The sequence below is a fragment of the Pelobates fuscus genome, chromosome 1 (genome assembly GCF_036172605.1).
Source record: "Pelobates fuscus isolate aPelFus1 chromosome 1, aPelFus1.pri, whole genome shotgun sequence".
Lineage (NCBI taxonomy): Eukaryota > Metazoa > Chordata > Amphibia > Anura > Pelobatidae > Pelobates > Pelobates fuscus.
Genome location: NC_086317.1, coordinates 441297351 through 441311947, shown reverse-complemented (window position 1 = coordinate 441311947; position 14597 = coordinate 441297351). Strand labels below are relative to the sequence as shown.

General features: G+C 37.7%; 1 protein-coding gene across 1 annotated transcript in view; it reads right to left on the bottom strand.

Moving 5' to 3' along the window:
• The window catches only part of MICU2 (mitochondrial calcium uptake 2), a 284103-nt gene that overhangs the window by 117788 nt on the left and 151718 nt on the right, over positions 1 to 14597 (bottom strand). The window lies entirely within an intron of this gene.

Here is a 14597-nt window from a genome sequence, read left to right as displayed (position 1 = left end):
GGGAGCACCAGTGAAGCATTTCAATAAAGTTATGCTTAGTTGCTTGAGACTGGCTTGTCAGTTATGTGAACATTGTAAACTATTAACAATGCAAACAACCTTACCAGTGCTCACCATTCACAGAATAACGCAGGACGGAAAACCCAGTATTGCCAGAACGCACCGAATTATGTGTTAGCTCTGCACTCTTTGGGTGGCTATTCCATGGGATCCCCAAAAATGGGACCTTGCAGAAAGGGGAAAAAAAAACAAAAAAAAAAAACACACACATGGGATGGCGGAAAAGTGGCTTTAAATTGGGACTTTCCTACCTGATGTGGGACAGGTGGGAAGTATTAAGATACACCAGCGTTCAGAATTTCCCTCCCATATACAGAGAGACAACCACTGATACACGGTGTTCTGCATAGAGCCAAGTATACCTTACATGACATCAATACTGGAAAGGATCTCAAAATTAAATTAATACCAAAACACCTACTGTGCAATCACACATCAAATTACTGCATATTTAGCAACCAATCCATATGTATGCCTGCATATATTTTTTTATTTCAAGCAAATAAAAATCCTTGCATTGCTTGCACAAGTGTAAATGCTAATGGTTTACACAAACATTATTCAAGGAAACCGAAGAAGCAGTCTAACTCTCCACCAGACTGGAAGACAGTTGTGAGCGTGTAGCAGAGTCAGCCAAGAGTCCAAACAGTTGGCAGGTCAGAGCAACCAGATGCAACTTCTGGAAAAACACATTCTTGAGATTGCCTTCTTAGATCAATAGTTACTAAAGAACACCTCAAATCCTATCAGTCACGCTGCTTCAAATACTTCATAAAAAGAAGAAATTGTGGGATTGCCTGCTACCATACATTCCTAGACATCTCGATTTATGTGCTGGGAAGCTGTTTACTAGTTCCAATGCCGATTAGATTTAACTGTTTCCTGCTACAGGGAGGCTGTGATACAGAAATCTTCAGTAATTATTTTAATATTCATTTTACATTTTTAAAGAAAACCATTTGGTACGTGTCGTTCTTTAGGACTATTTAGAACTGCCCACTGTCTCTAAAGATCTCGCGGTTTATCACCATCTCACCCAGCAATTCCCACCTTAGATGTCCTTTTTCTTCCAATGTTTATTTCTGGTCACAATTCAAGATACAGAACTCGGTACAGTTATACAGTTTGACATTGAATTGGAAATAATACGATGTGCAATATGGGCGGCGGGGGGGGGGGGGGGGGGAATAAAGAAAGGCCTGCATCATTCATCATTGGGCATCACAATAATATAGTTTAACTTCTATGATTAAAAAAATGTCTGCAGTAAATAAGACACCTGGCCATTTGGTTGGGGGGAAATACTGCAATAAAACACCTCTCAGAATGCTGACATCCAACACAAATTGCACCCATCTTCAGATAAACTAAAAGCATAATGTATCAGAGTATCAAAAAAAAAAAAAAAAAAATACATTTCAAGAAGCTTGCAGAGCCAGTCCATTGTTTTAACTGTCTGACAAGAGATGTCCTGCCTTCTCAGGGAGGATGAGTTGGGGCTGTGATACTGTGGCCTGGAGGACAAGTGGGGTGTGTTGCTATACTCCAGAGGTGCAGAAGAACAGAAGGTACTTTATGGATTTCAAAAAGGTAGGATCCCGAGACAACTGAGCAATTGTTATAGAGTTTTCATTGACGAGATTGCCATTTATTTCACGTCCTTTTTAGATCCTAGGTGTTAATTTTTCATTGTTCACTACCTGTGCTCTCTTACTGTCTTGACACCAGTGTCTTTTCCCTGCCTTGATTCTCCCACTACATACTCTCATCTGATATATTTCTACTCCATCGCTTTTGTATCCCCATGTCTCTCTCTCTCTTTTTTTTTTTTTACAAGTTCTTTAGCCGATTATAACATAGTAGGATCACAAACAAGTTGATGCATGAGAAGCATTGAAGAAGTGCACTGAAATGGAATGTGGTTGCACATTCTATTGGTTTCCACGGTGATTTCTCATCTATAAAACTTTGTACCACTTTTTAAAAGTAACCGGCACTTTCTTAAATCTACCCCTTAGTCGCACAAAAGGATTTAGGGCTTTGTTGTATTGAAACACAAGCTTACTATTTTTCAGTAGGAAACGAGGTTAAAGATACAGAAGGGAAATGACTGCATGTGAAAAAGACTGCTGTGGAAACTATACTGCAGAGATGGAGTAATTAAGAGGAATCCAAAGTAGAGGTGATTGCCAATCAGTCAAGTCCAGCACTGTAGGGCTTAGCTCCTGCTTAGGATTCTCCGGCATTAGCAGTGAAGGTGTGGCTTGGTGCCCAATAAACAAAAGGTAATAAGCCAAACCACTTAAATACGATAAGTCAATTTGCAATGAGGGGGTGCTAGGGCAACGGACTGTAGTGGTTACGGTGCTTGGAGTGTTCCTTTAAAGAAGGGGGTTGAGGTTAAAAATGTCCATTACTGTGAAAGGAAGCTGAAATAAAAAAAAATGGTGGATCTGAGAAAGATTCATCAGAAAGAATAATACAAACCGCACATCAAATGGCACTTAAGTAGATCACAGCAAAAAACATATATAACAAAACAGAATATATAGTTCAGATTAACAGAGGCCATAAGACTGCTGATTTAACCTCTAAACCGTTTCCTGGTTAGAGACTAATAAATTGTGATACAGTGCTGCTACAGTCTCCTGTTGATTATATTATTTTAATAACAGGGCTCAAAATGTCAAGTCCACACTACTAGCCAGGCTGAAAAGTCACTGTATGATCCATGGTGCACTAACCAGGGGGGGGGGGGGGATTTCTACTCGCTACGGCTGAATATTGGAGAGTGGATATTTTGACCCCATTTGTATCCATAGTCAAAGTGCAGAAGATATAAGATTGTCTATGTGAACGGAGGTGTGTGGAGGGGACGACGACGACAAATACAAGTTTTAATGTAGTTCAACACACATCTGCTGAAACCTGACATTAACTTTTGCAGTCTGTGCACAAGCATATACACATAAATATATAGAAAATTAAAAAAAGGTTATAAAACAATATAAATGTGAAAAACTGTGATAATATATCAGATTACCACTTTTATCATATTGCACATGATCTCAAAAACAAATATTTATTTAGCTTAGAGCGGCACTGTCACCAGACAGACTCTTACTTAACCCCTTAAGGACCAAACTTCTGGAATAAAAGGGAATCATGACATGTCACACATGTCATGTGTCCTTAAGGGGTTAAAGGGATATTATAGTGCTAGGAATACAAAGTATTAAAAAAACCCTACTATACTTAATGATTCCAGCACAGATCTCCTCTGACTGACAGCCACTAGAGGTTGTCTTAACCCTGCAATGTATTTCAGTTTTATCAGAAACACATTGCAGGGTTAGGGGGACAGGTACATTGCAACCAGACAACCTCAATGAGATGAAGTGGTCTGGGTGCCTTCTGTACTGTTTCATCTTGCCATTTCTAAAGTTGTTCCAGTCCTGCCATGACTTTCCTGGCTACGCCATCTTAAACATTCTATGACACTGGTGCCTAATTAGAACTAATTTGTTCTGCACTTACCTGGTTCATGCGTGTGCATTAATACAACACAATACAATATCAGGCCTAGCTAAAAATACATAAGTAACCAGCTTTGTTTTTGTCCATTGAACATCCCATTAAATGAGAAAGACAGGGTCAAATACAGCATGTAGGTAGATAAAAACCAAAGGTCCACTGGCCATAAAGAAATGGCAGATAAATAATGGTCGAGGGCAGACATTCTAATGACAGTATATCTGGTTGTGCCTGGTACCACGTTCCAGGAATGTTTGTATTTGGGGGAGGGTGTAACTCTCTCTAGCATTTACACTTTGTCTATAACCATTTACTTCAGACTTTTGAAGACAAGTATCAAAACCTTATCTTCAAAGCTGTAAATATGAGTGAAGACTTGGGCAGCGCTGTTCTGTGGTAAATAAAAATTCAGAAACACATCACTCGAGACATCGAATAATTCTATAAACGATTCCTTGAAATGAATGGATCATTTGTATTTAAACATGCATAAGTGTCATACTGTGTCTAAATGTATCATAAATGTGATCCTGTCATTTTTTAGTGAGTATATAACAATGTTATCTTCAGAGAAATGATAAAATGTCATTTATATATCACATTACTCAAGCTCCAGCAAATGAATAGATTATATGAATATGTTTACCTGAAGTCTGTTTCAAATACAATACATGCATTTTTGTGCACAACATTCTGGGTCTCGCAGATCATACATGTATTTTACAAAAAAAAAACAAGTCCTGCACTCAAACTCCCATCACTCCTGGGCGTCAGCAACGACCATAGTACACATCAGCACCAATACATACAGAAAAAAAAAAAAAAAGGTACCTGCGCTCTCTCCTAAATCCCAATGTATATTTAAATAAATGGAGGTTATCTTGTTACTCCAATGGCCACAGCTGGCACATAATTGGAGAGCATAGGCAGAGCATTCTGCCAATCATGTTTTGAGATCCAGTTTGTTTAGAATAAGAATGATGTACAATGGAGGTTATGTATGAACATTGTCACATTCACCTTTGCGTCCGTTTTTTGCAAATGCGCAATTTTCTTATATATGAAATGGTTACTCCACATTTACATTTTGGTGAGGTTTTGCTTTTTCTGTAATGTGCCAACATAATTCACATTTTAGTCCAGTTTCAGAATTTTTTTGTCTTAGACCTTAATGGCTGTGTGTTGAGTTATTTTGAGGGACAGCAAATTTACACTGTTATACAGGCTGTACACTTACTACTTTACATTGTAGCAGAGTGTCATTTCTTCAGTGTTGTCACATGAAAAGATATAAAATATTTACTAAAATGTGAGGGGTGTACTCACTTTTGTGAGATACTTTACATTAAAAGGCTTTTTTTTTTTTGCACAGAGCCATTTGGGACCTATTTTGCAGAGTGTTCATGATATTTCATCAAAAGTCAAAAGTAATAATGCAAACCAATAGAAATAAACATTTTGCTCATAGGTGTCCTGCTTCCTTAACCCAATATTATTTGCTTATTCTCGTTTATTAGTATCAGCTTTGACGGTTTACTCCAATTTCTTCATTCCTGACCTTATGGAATGTCTCCTCTCTCTATGCGGGTTTCTCATATCCTTGACCTTGGCTGGCAATCTGATTATTCATAGGTTTTGCGTGTCTAGAGAGATCTCTGCCTACCCTAATAGTAATCAAAGAACTGCAATAAAATAAGCAAATATTTAAGAAATTCAAAGCACCTTCCGAAAATATAATATAAGGAAATGGAAAACAAATAAATTAAACAAATAAATGATTAATGTGGGAATCTCCCTGAACCTTTTTCACACTTACGCAATCAGGAGCCATCCATATGCCAGGCCATAAAAATATTTCCTCAGTGACAAAGATACAGTGATCAAAGTCTAGATTGAAGACATTTAGCTCATATTTGGGCCAAATGCAATTTGAAATTCCAGCCAATGACCATATTATCAGGGAGAGAGTACTTCATGTCCAAGGATACTACTACATTAGTGTTTTACACTCATTAAATTATAAAGGAGGTCTGTCGAGAAAGTATCCAGCCATGTAATATGAAAAATAGACATTTATTGAAGAAGATACAAGACACATTGTATATAGGACAATGGCGCCTCAGTGCCCTTCAAAGTTAGGCATCTTGGGACCTCACACAGTTCTCCCAGCGTCTCTTCCACTGTTCACAACACTCTGCAAAATCCTTTGTTGGAATCGCCATCAGCTGCCTCGTCGTATTTACCTGACTGTCTGAAATGTCTTCCTTTTCAAAGCGGATTTTAGTTTCGGGAAAAGCAAGAAGTCGCAGGGTGCCAAATCTTTGCACAGACTCTCGATCATCTTTGAAGCGTTTGTGCCACACTTTATTTGCACTGCACTCATTGCATCAACCCAGACAGTCTTTTTAATCACCCGAATAGTTTCCGCAGAGGTTCAAACTTAACGTAAAATTTGATGCAGATTTGTTGTTCCACTTGCTTAGTCATTTTGAATGCAGCAGCCACACAGTACACATGCTCACTCAACATCATATAGGGCCCCCACTGACTAGTACAGTCAAGTCATCATTGTTCACGCATGTGCATTTCAGTCCTCTCTCCTTGGCTGCCAGGTTGCATTGATATTGCGCAAACCGTTCTCGTTATAAGAACAATGGATGGACTTTTTATGGACAGACATTGTGTGTGTGTGTGTGTGTGTGTGTGTATATATATATATATATATATATATATATATATATATATATATATATATATCTCAATCAATCATACAAAATACATAATCCAGCACACTCGCTCATTCATTAAACAGCGATTTCAAGCCTAACAGATTGTAATAGTTGTATTTAAAAACACCTCACCTAGGCAAAAAATAATAGGGGTTTAGTTACATTATATGATCATATATTGCATAAGCCTGCCACAACGACAGTGTACCCCATTCTTGGCAGGTCCTACTCTAGCAGCCTAATGCCTGCTCTTATGAGATTAATTCACTTACTTGGGAAATTCTTCCTTACTGGGACTCTCTGCAGGTAAAGGCTAAATAGGGCCCTTGAATGAGGCACCTGTGACAGGGAGGGGTGCAAAACCAATGAGCTGGCCTGAACTCCCAAATACATAAATAAATGAAACCAAAGATGGCTAGGGCTGCACTCACCCGAACATATATATTAAAGGCATATATGTATTTTGTATAAATTGGTCCCAGCAGCACCCTATAATATATGTATGTTCAGGTGAGTACAGCCCTGGCCATCTTTGGTTTATATATTTATTGTCGGAGGACTAAATGTTTCTAACACACTATTCTGCATAATCTGAATCCCTTCCTGTCACACACATTTCAATGAGTAATAATTAGCCCAGGCAGCACGCTCTGGCTCCTGTCCTGAAATCTCGCAATGCCATAGCCTCTCAGTCTTTTAGAAGTCTTTTAGAAGTCCTGAAGCAAGGACTTGTGATATTTATATTGATTGCTGCTGGCACAGACCCACATTTCCAGGTTGCCATAAAATAGATCTTTAGTTAATTAGGGTTTCTTTGCAAACCAGAATATTGCACACATAGACTAGACATTCTTTAGTATCAGCTGGGATGGAAAATATAAACCCTGCAATTGTTGAGTCTTTTCTAAGTCTGTCTAAAGCTTGGGGTCAACAGCAGGGGTTGCACATCTCCACACCCAGGCAGCGTCTGGGGAGAGGAGAGAAGTACCTGCTTCCACTACTACTCTACATATCACTTATGTTGGCCCAAAGAAATATTAATGCGGCTCTGTAAATTAATTATTTTCTGTCCTATTTTTTATTTATTTCTTTTTTTATAGTAGGGACTCCACATTCGGTTATACTGATAGCCACTAGAGGTGGACTTAACCCTGTAATGTAAACGTTGCAGTTTCTAAAAAAGTAAGGACAAAGGACAGGGAGACCGCACCCACACCAATTTTTTTATTGAGATGAAGTGTTCTAGTGTCCCTTTAATTATTTAATCCTAAACAAGAGTGATCAGCAGCCCATCCCTCTCTGTGCTGCTTGGGCTAATGAGGAAGCGCTAGCCCGTGTAGCAATGGGCAGAGTGGGTATAACTAGAAGGAAGTGTGTAATGTCTGCCTTGGCCATACCTCAAGTAAGTTTATTGGAGCAGAATCAAAGCAACGTTTCAGCTGCTTTAATTCTGCTCCCATAAACCTGCTCACTGGATTTAACTTGAGTGCCTGGACCATCATTACTTTTTTGCAAATCACATTGTAAGGATTGGCCAACCTCAGGCCCGGTTGCACCCGGAGATCCAGGAGAGTGTGGTATCCATATTGATAATTATACCTCAAGTAGGTGCCGGGATGTGGGTGGCCACAGACACTTGTTTAGTGTTAAACTGATTGAAAATGATTTAACACTGAATGGAGGACGGACAGTGTCAGGGGAATCTAGGCATCTATGAGATTAAGTGGTTGTAGTGCCTACAGTGTCTCTTTAAAAAAAAAAACACAAGGGGACACAAGAAAGGAAAACCAGAAGAAAGAAAAACAAAACACTAAACAAACGGTGTTGATTTAAAATGTACTTAAAAGTACAGCAGTTCCTGCCTGCTTCAGTTCTGGAACTGATAAGGAGGTGCCGATAAGACAAATTACTTTAAAGGAGAGAAAGTGGGTAACATTACTTGCCAAATCTCAATGTCCCTAGTTTTTACCCTGTTACCTAATGTACATTAATAAAGAAAACCATAAAGTGCTTTTGAACGGCTGTAAATGAGAATAGAAGTTTATATAAATTAAAAACATTGTTTTAACCTATTTACTTACCCGATTACCTAAATAGATAGCAACTGATTATGAAGTCAATCATATTTTTAGTAAGATGTCTCAACCCTCAATACATTGCTGTAGTTCGCAAGTGGCGTGTAATAAAAAATATAATAAAAGTAAAAATGATGCATTGTGTTTTAAGACACTGGGTGTATTAGTATATATATATATATTTTTTTTAAAGATATGCTTTTCTTGCCCTATTAACACTTCTAATGTCGCCAAATAAAGTGTTTGTAATCATCACATAACTGTTGAATCCTTTTTATATTTAGCCTACAGTTATTAAAGGGTCGCTCCATACCCGAATATAACTTACGTTTGCTGAAAAGCTTTATGTGTGAAGAGAGTGTCCTCTTTTTTTCATTTTGCAAAAAGTGCACATTTCAACAGAAATGGTCACTTTTATAAATTAAACTGGTTGCAACCCCTGGCTTTCAAGTGGACAACAGGTAATGCTACTTCCTGGTTTCATTTGCTCAATGCAGCAGACTTCACAAGGCAGCAATTGCCTGGAGCACCTGACTTACAAAGATTTCTCATTGAGCTTTATTGGGAAGTCTGGGATTGGACAGCCACAGAAAGTCTAGGTGGGGTTAGGAGGGGAGAGCTTGCAGGTTTTGTAAGCGGATTCTAGATATAACCCCAATGAAAAAATACATAATTAAATGCATGCAAGTTTTCATTTGGGGCATATCTACTAAACAGTGATTTTTTAAATTTATTTTGTATTTGGGCAGTGGATTAACTATGGTCTACCGTTTAGTTAGCAGTGCTGTTGATTATAAATGTGATTACCGATCAGCTAGAAAAATAAAGATCTAAATATGTGTTATATCTTACAGTCATCTAATGCATCATGCAATGTAATTGCATATATCTGCATTAAAGAAAACCTTACATCTTAGAGGTTGATCAACAGTTAGATCATGTAGAATTGACCAGTTTGGACAATATCTCTCTCATTCCAAATCAAAAGATTGATTTTGTTGTTCAACTCCCCTTTTCATCCATTCCAAACCATAAACTGGAGTATTTGCAGAATCGGGAAGAACGACTACAATTTATATTGGAACAGGCAGATTGCTATAGGACGGTAAATTCTTTAAAAGGTGTCACACGGTGTTAAAATCACTGTAAAATACTAGACAGATGGTAATTTGTCCCAGCCGGGTGAAAAAAACAAAAAACAAAAAAAACTTGTTTTTGGATGCCTCAGAAAACTGTTAGAGGAATTGTGGTAAAATAGGCACTGTGACCCACATACAGTGTCTCCTATACTAGGCCTATTTAAACTTTAGTAAAACCAGAATCAATTGTGATTCTTCATATTTTAAAAGCGGCAACATATGTTCTTCCATGGAATTGGAACACCCCTTGGTGTTTAGGCAGTCATCCCCTATATTTGCTCAGCTAGGCAAAATGTGGGATAATTGGACGCAAGCAATAAAGGAGGTTTAAAGGGGGGTTATCTTTATTATGATCTTGGTTAGTTAGAACTTTTCCCTACATTTCTCACCGCCGAAAAATGAATGTAAATAAGGTCAAATTTTTGCTTGCGTGTCATAGTATGTATTTTTAATAGCTATTTTAGACTGTTAATATTGGTCATGGTTGTGTACAAATTAATTTTCTTTTAGCTAATTTTTTTATATACACACACACACATATACAAGGGAAAACAAAAGATAATATAATATAATATATATATATATATATATATATATATATTCTATTATAAATTTAAAATCTTTAAATAAAATTTTAGATTAGAAATTATTCAATTATTTGCTGTTGATACATACAAAGATAGGCAGTCCATACTAACAAAAAGAGCCTGTTAGGAGATTTCAGGTTAATTATCAACTCCCATAGATTAATAGGATTGTAAATATTTTGTAGGTTATATCATTAATCAGTAAATATCTTGAAAAGGGTGTGATACAGGTGGACATAATGTAGAACTCCAAGAATTTTCTTTATTGCATAATGCTCCAGAGGAGTGGTGAGGATTTGAACTATTCCGATGGCTCCAACATAGGCTTGAACAGCTGTCTGTTTGCCAGCTTAAACAAAGGCCTCAAATGACAGAGCACTGAATTTAGATATTGCTTAGAATAGAATAAAAAAATTCTTATATTTAGGTTATTGTATTATCCCATTTTACACCATCCGTGATATAGGGAGGCATACTATCTCTCTGAAAAAAAAGTAATAAAAGTAATATGTGCACATGTATGTTGTAATCAAGAGTAGAAAAAATGGTTCAGCGCTAATCAACAGAAAAGAGCAGCAGCCTTAAAAGGGGAGTCCCTCTAAACCCTTTAGAGAATATACAGAAATAAAAAGATAAAAAACGGCTGCACCAATAGACAATATAAAAAATAAATAGATTTTTGGAACAAACAAGAAATAAGCCAATGTGATAGTCCTCACAAATAAAAATCTCTTAATAGTAGAAGTTTTAGTCTGTAGTACAGCATGGACTTTTCTTTGGGTATGGCAGCTGTCTTCATTTTCTTGTTGATGTATATAGAAAGACAAAAGCAAAAAGGGCCGAAATAGTGGAATACGTCAAATCTAATTATGTAATTAAAAAAATGGCAGTATCACACTCACATTTTATGGAGCCTTAACCAGCTCTAGCGTGTATAGCGTGCGGTGGTATAATCCCCACTTATAGGATATATTGGAGGTATCCGTTTGGTTCACGATGACAGGAACCCAGGGAGAAATAGATAAGGCGACAGACAGATAGTGCTCTCAATAAAACAAGTGATGTATATGAGTTTCCCTTTTTACGTTGCATTACTGAAATAAATGAACTTTTGCACGATATTCTAATTTTTCGAGTATCACCTGTATACATATATTATATATATATATATATATATATATATATATATATATATATATATATATATTTTTTAAATGTACTAAAAAAAAAAATATTTTACAGATGCAGGGAGCAGGCAGCAGTATGGACGACTATTGCGGCCATGTGATCGATCACATAGCCCGTGGGGACCTAATTTGCCGAGGGGTGACTGTCTGGGCTGTCAGGCAGTCCCCCCCCAGACCGGGAACAACACCGGTCACCGGCGGGTGAACGGCGGTGATCGGGTAAGTAATCCATTTGCCGCGGACGTACTAGGAGTTAAAGGATTTTAGTCACTACAGTTGTGTGCTGTGCCAATTACCTTTTATATTTACTTCTAATACGGTTTTCATACTTCCTGGCATCTTTTATCTCTACTCCAAAGCAATCCTAGGTGGGGATCAAACCACCAACGCGGTCATCATAGAGCAGTTAGTCTGCTCTATATTTGTGAGTATAATTTAACTATTTTTATCATATACATCACTTGTTTTATTGAGAGCACTATCTGTCTGTCGCCTAATCTATTTCTCCCTGGGTTCCTGTCATCGTGAACCAAACGAACACCTCCAATATATCCTATAAGTGGGGATTATACCACCGCACGCTATATACGCTAGAGCTGGCTATGGCTCTATAAAACGTGAGTGTGATACTGCCATTTTTTTATTACATAATTAGATTTGACGTATTCCACTATTTCTGCTTTTGTCTTTCTATATACATCAACAAGAAAATAAAGACAGCTGCCATACCCAAAGAAAAGTCCTTGCTGTACTACAGACCAAAATGTCGACCATCAAGAGACAATTATTTGTGAGGACTATCACATTGACTTATTTCTTGTTTGTTCCAAAAATCTATTTAATTTTTTTCTATTGTCTATTGGCGCAGCCCCTTTTTAAATCTTTATTTCTGTATGTTGTAATCAGCATTAACAATAAATGAGTCTCCTCAGAAGCCGTACTGCCCCCTACAATCTGTGATGAGTGCTGCTGCCAGGGTGATCTTTCTCTCCTGTCGCTCCTCTAACACCTCACCCCTCTGTCGATCCTTACACTGGCTTCCTGTACCCTACAGGTGTCAATTCAAAATACTAACCCTTACCTATAAAGCTCTAACCAACTCTAGCCCCTGTTACAATTGCTCACTGATTCGTAGGTATGCCTCCTCTCAGTCTCTCCGCTCTACTGGTGACCTTCTCCTGTCTGCTGCTCACACTCTTACTGCAAATTCACGCCTGCAGAGGTTCTCGTGGGCGGCTTCTTTCCTTTGTAACAGCCTGCCTACCCCCATCAGACTATCCCCTGGTCTTCAATCCTTTAAGTAGTCCATCTTTTCAGGAATGTTACGGCCTCCAAGAGTAACTTCTATCTCACAAACTCTTGCTCTCTCCTAAAGGGCCACACTCAACTCACCTCCAGTTCTGCAACTTTCCCACCATGTTTATTTACTGTCTCCATCAATATCCTTCCTATTGTGTTCTATGCCCTACCTCTTCTAGACTGTATGCTTGTTTGAGCAGGGTTCTTATCTACCTATTGTTCCTGTAACATGTCATTGTCTTATTTGTTAAATTTCCCTTTTAATGTAAAGCGCTGTTGAATAAGCTGGTGCTATATAAATACCAATAAAAATAATAATAATAATGATGAGTGCTAAGTAAGACTTTTCAGTTATTTGACTACAACAGAGGAGAGGTGGCAATACATATATTAAGATAACTGATCCCTCACTTGAAAAGCTTCCAATCTAGATGGCAAGCATACAGAGGCAATGTAGTTTATGACTGTTAACTTTCTATAAGAGATTTTAGAGAGGATTTTAATTTGCGGAGGAAAGAGGCATGGCAAATGGGGTGACAACTTGTTCAAAAGAGAACGGGTTTTATGGAAGAAAGTTGTAATCTACGAAAAGAAGCAGATATACCTGGAGGCAGTAAAATACTCAATTCTACATACAGACTGTTTGTGAGTTTAAAAAGGATAGTTCAGTTTGGTAAAATAGAAAGGGCCAACATGGTCATCATAATGGCACCTGACTATGCAAGGTAATAACAATGGCTGTTTCATTATTAACCGTTGAAGGTTTAAAAATGGGGCAACAATGAGGTGAACATAAGTAAACAAAGATAAGAATAGAGCTCCCAAGAGACACAGCAAAGACCTCAGGTTAGCAATTCCGTCCCCATCCTACCAACACTTGAAAGCACTGGGATGCAGTAGTAGAAAGGAATAGACCGGGAATGAGAGAAGCAAACAAGGGAATTAGATGGGAAAAAAAAGCAACCAACGCATGTAGTATAATTGGTTGTGGGAAGAAATGACTGTAATAATACGATGTATAAAACACAAAGTTAAATAAACACATTTAAATCAACCAATGTTTAAATGCATATTTCATGTTGCTTCTGGACTCCAAATCCCATCATTTTCTGCTAGCCAAAGACTGATAGACCTCCCTATTAAAATGTACATATTGTATCTCACTTGACCTGTGGCCACTAATAAAAACTAAGTCTAATCTTTTTCGTTTTCCTTTTGCAGAACTTTTAAAAAGACATCAAGGAGATGGGGAGGACTCATACCACCATATACGCATTGAGACATGTTGTAGATTAGACCCAAACTTTTAATGGTTTACATACAGCAGTAAAGTCAGGTGACTCTGTTGAGCAATGTAAGATAAGAATTCTTAACCACTTCACTAATAAAGCGTACAAACCATTGAACATTTAGAATTTTAAAAAACGTGGCAATTATATTAACATGAAAACTGTCTAATCCAATGTTGGCTTTGGTAAAACATAAAAAACCAAGGATGTAGTTTTTATTGTATGTATTGGGGCTGATGAGTACTATGGTCATTGCTGCCGCCCAGTAGTGGGAATGAGTGCAGGACGTATTTTAGTGTATTTGGTTTTGTATCACACAGCCATGTCACAGTGCTGTCGTCCAGCCCATGTGTACCCAATTAATGACCGTTCAGAAAAATGCCCCTCACTGTCTCAGATATTTTTGCCTGAAGCTGAAGGAAGCAAGATGAATAGTCATTGTAGGACCCACCTAAGAGGTTTGCCTTGACGTGGCAGGGGGGCTTACACCTAATAGCCATTGGAGTGGATCCAACAACCTCCATTTATATAAATATGCACAGGGATCTGGAATAGTGCGCAAGGAACACTTTTTTTCATTAGGTTTTTATTTGGTTAAACATAACCAAAAGAAAAAAATATCACTTGTATCTGTGTCACATTAAATGGAATGAAGTGTCCTTTTAACACAATACAATCAGTGTTCCTTGTATGGTATA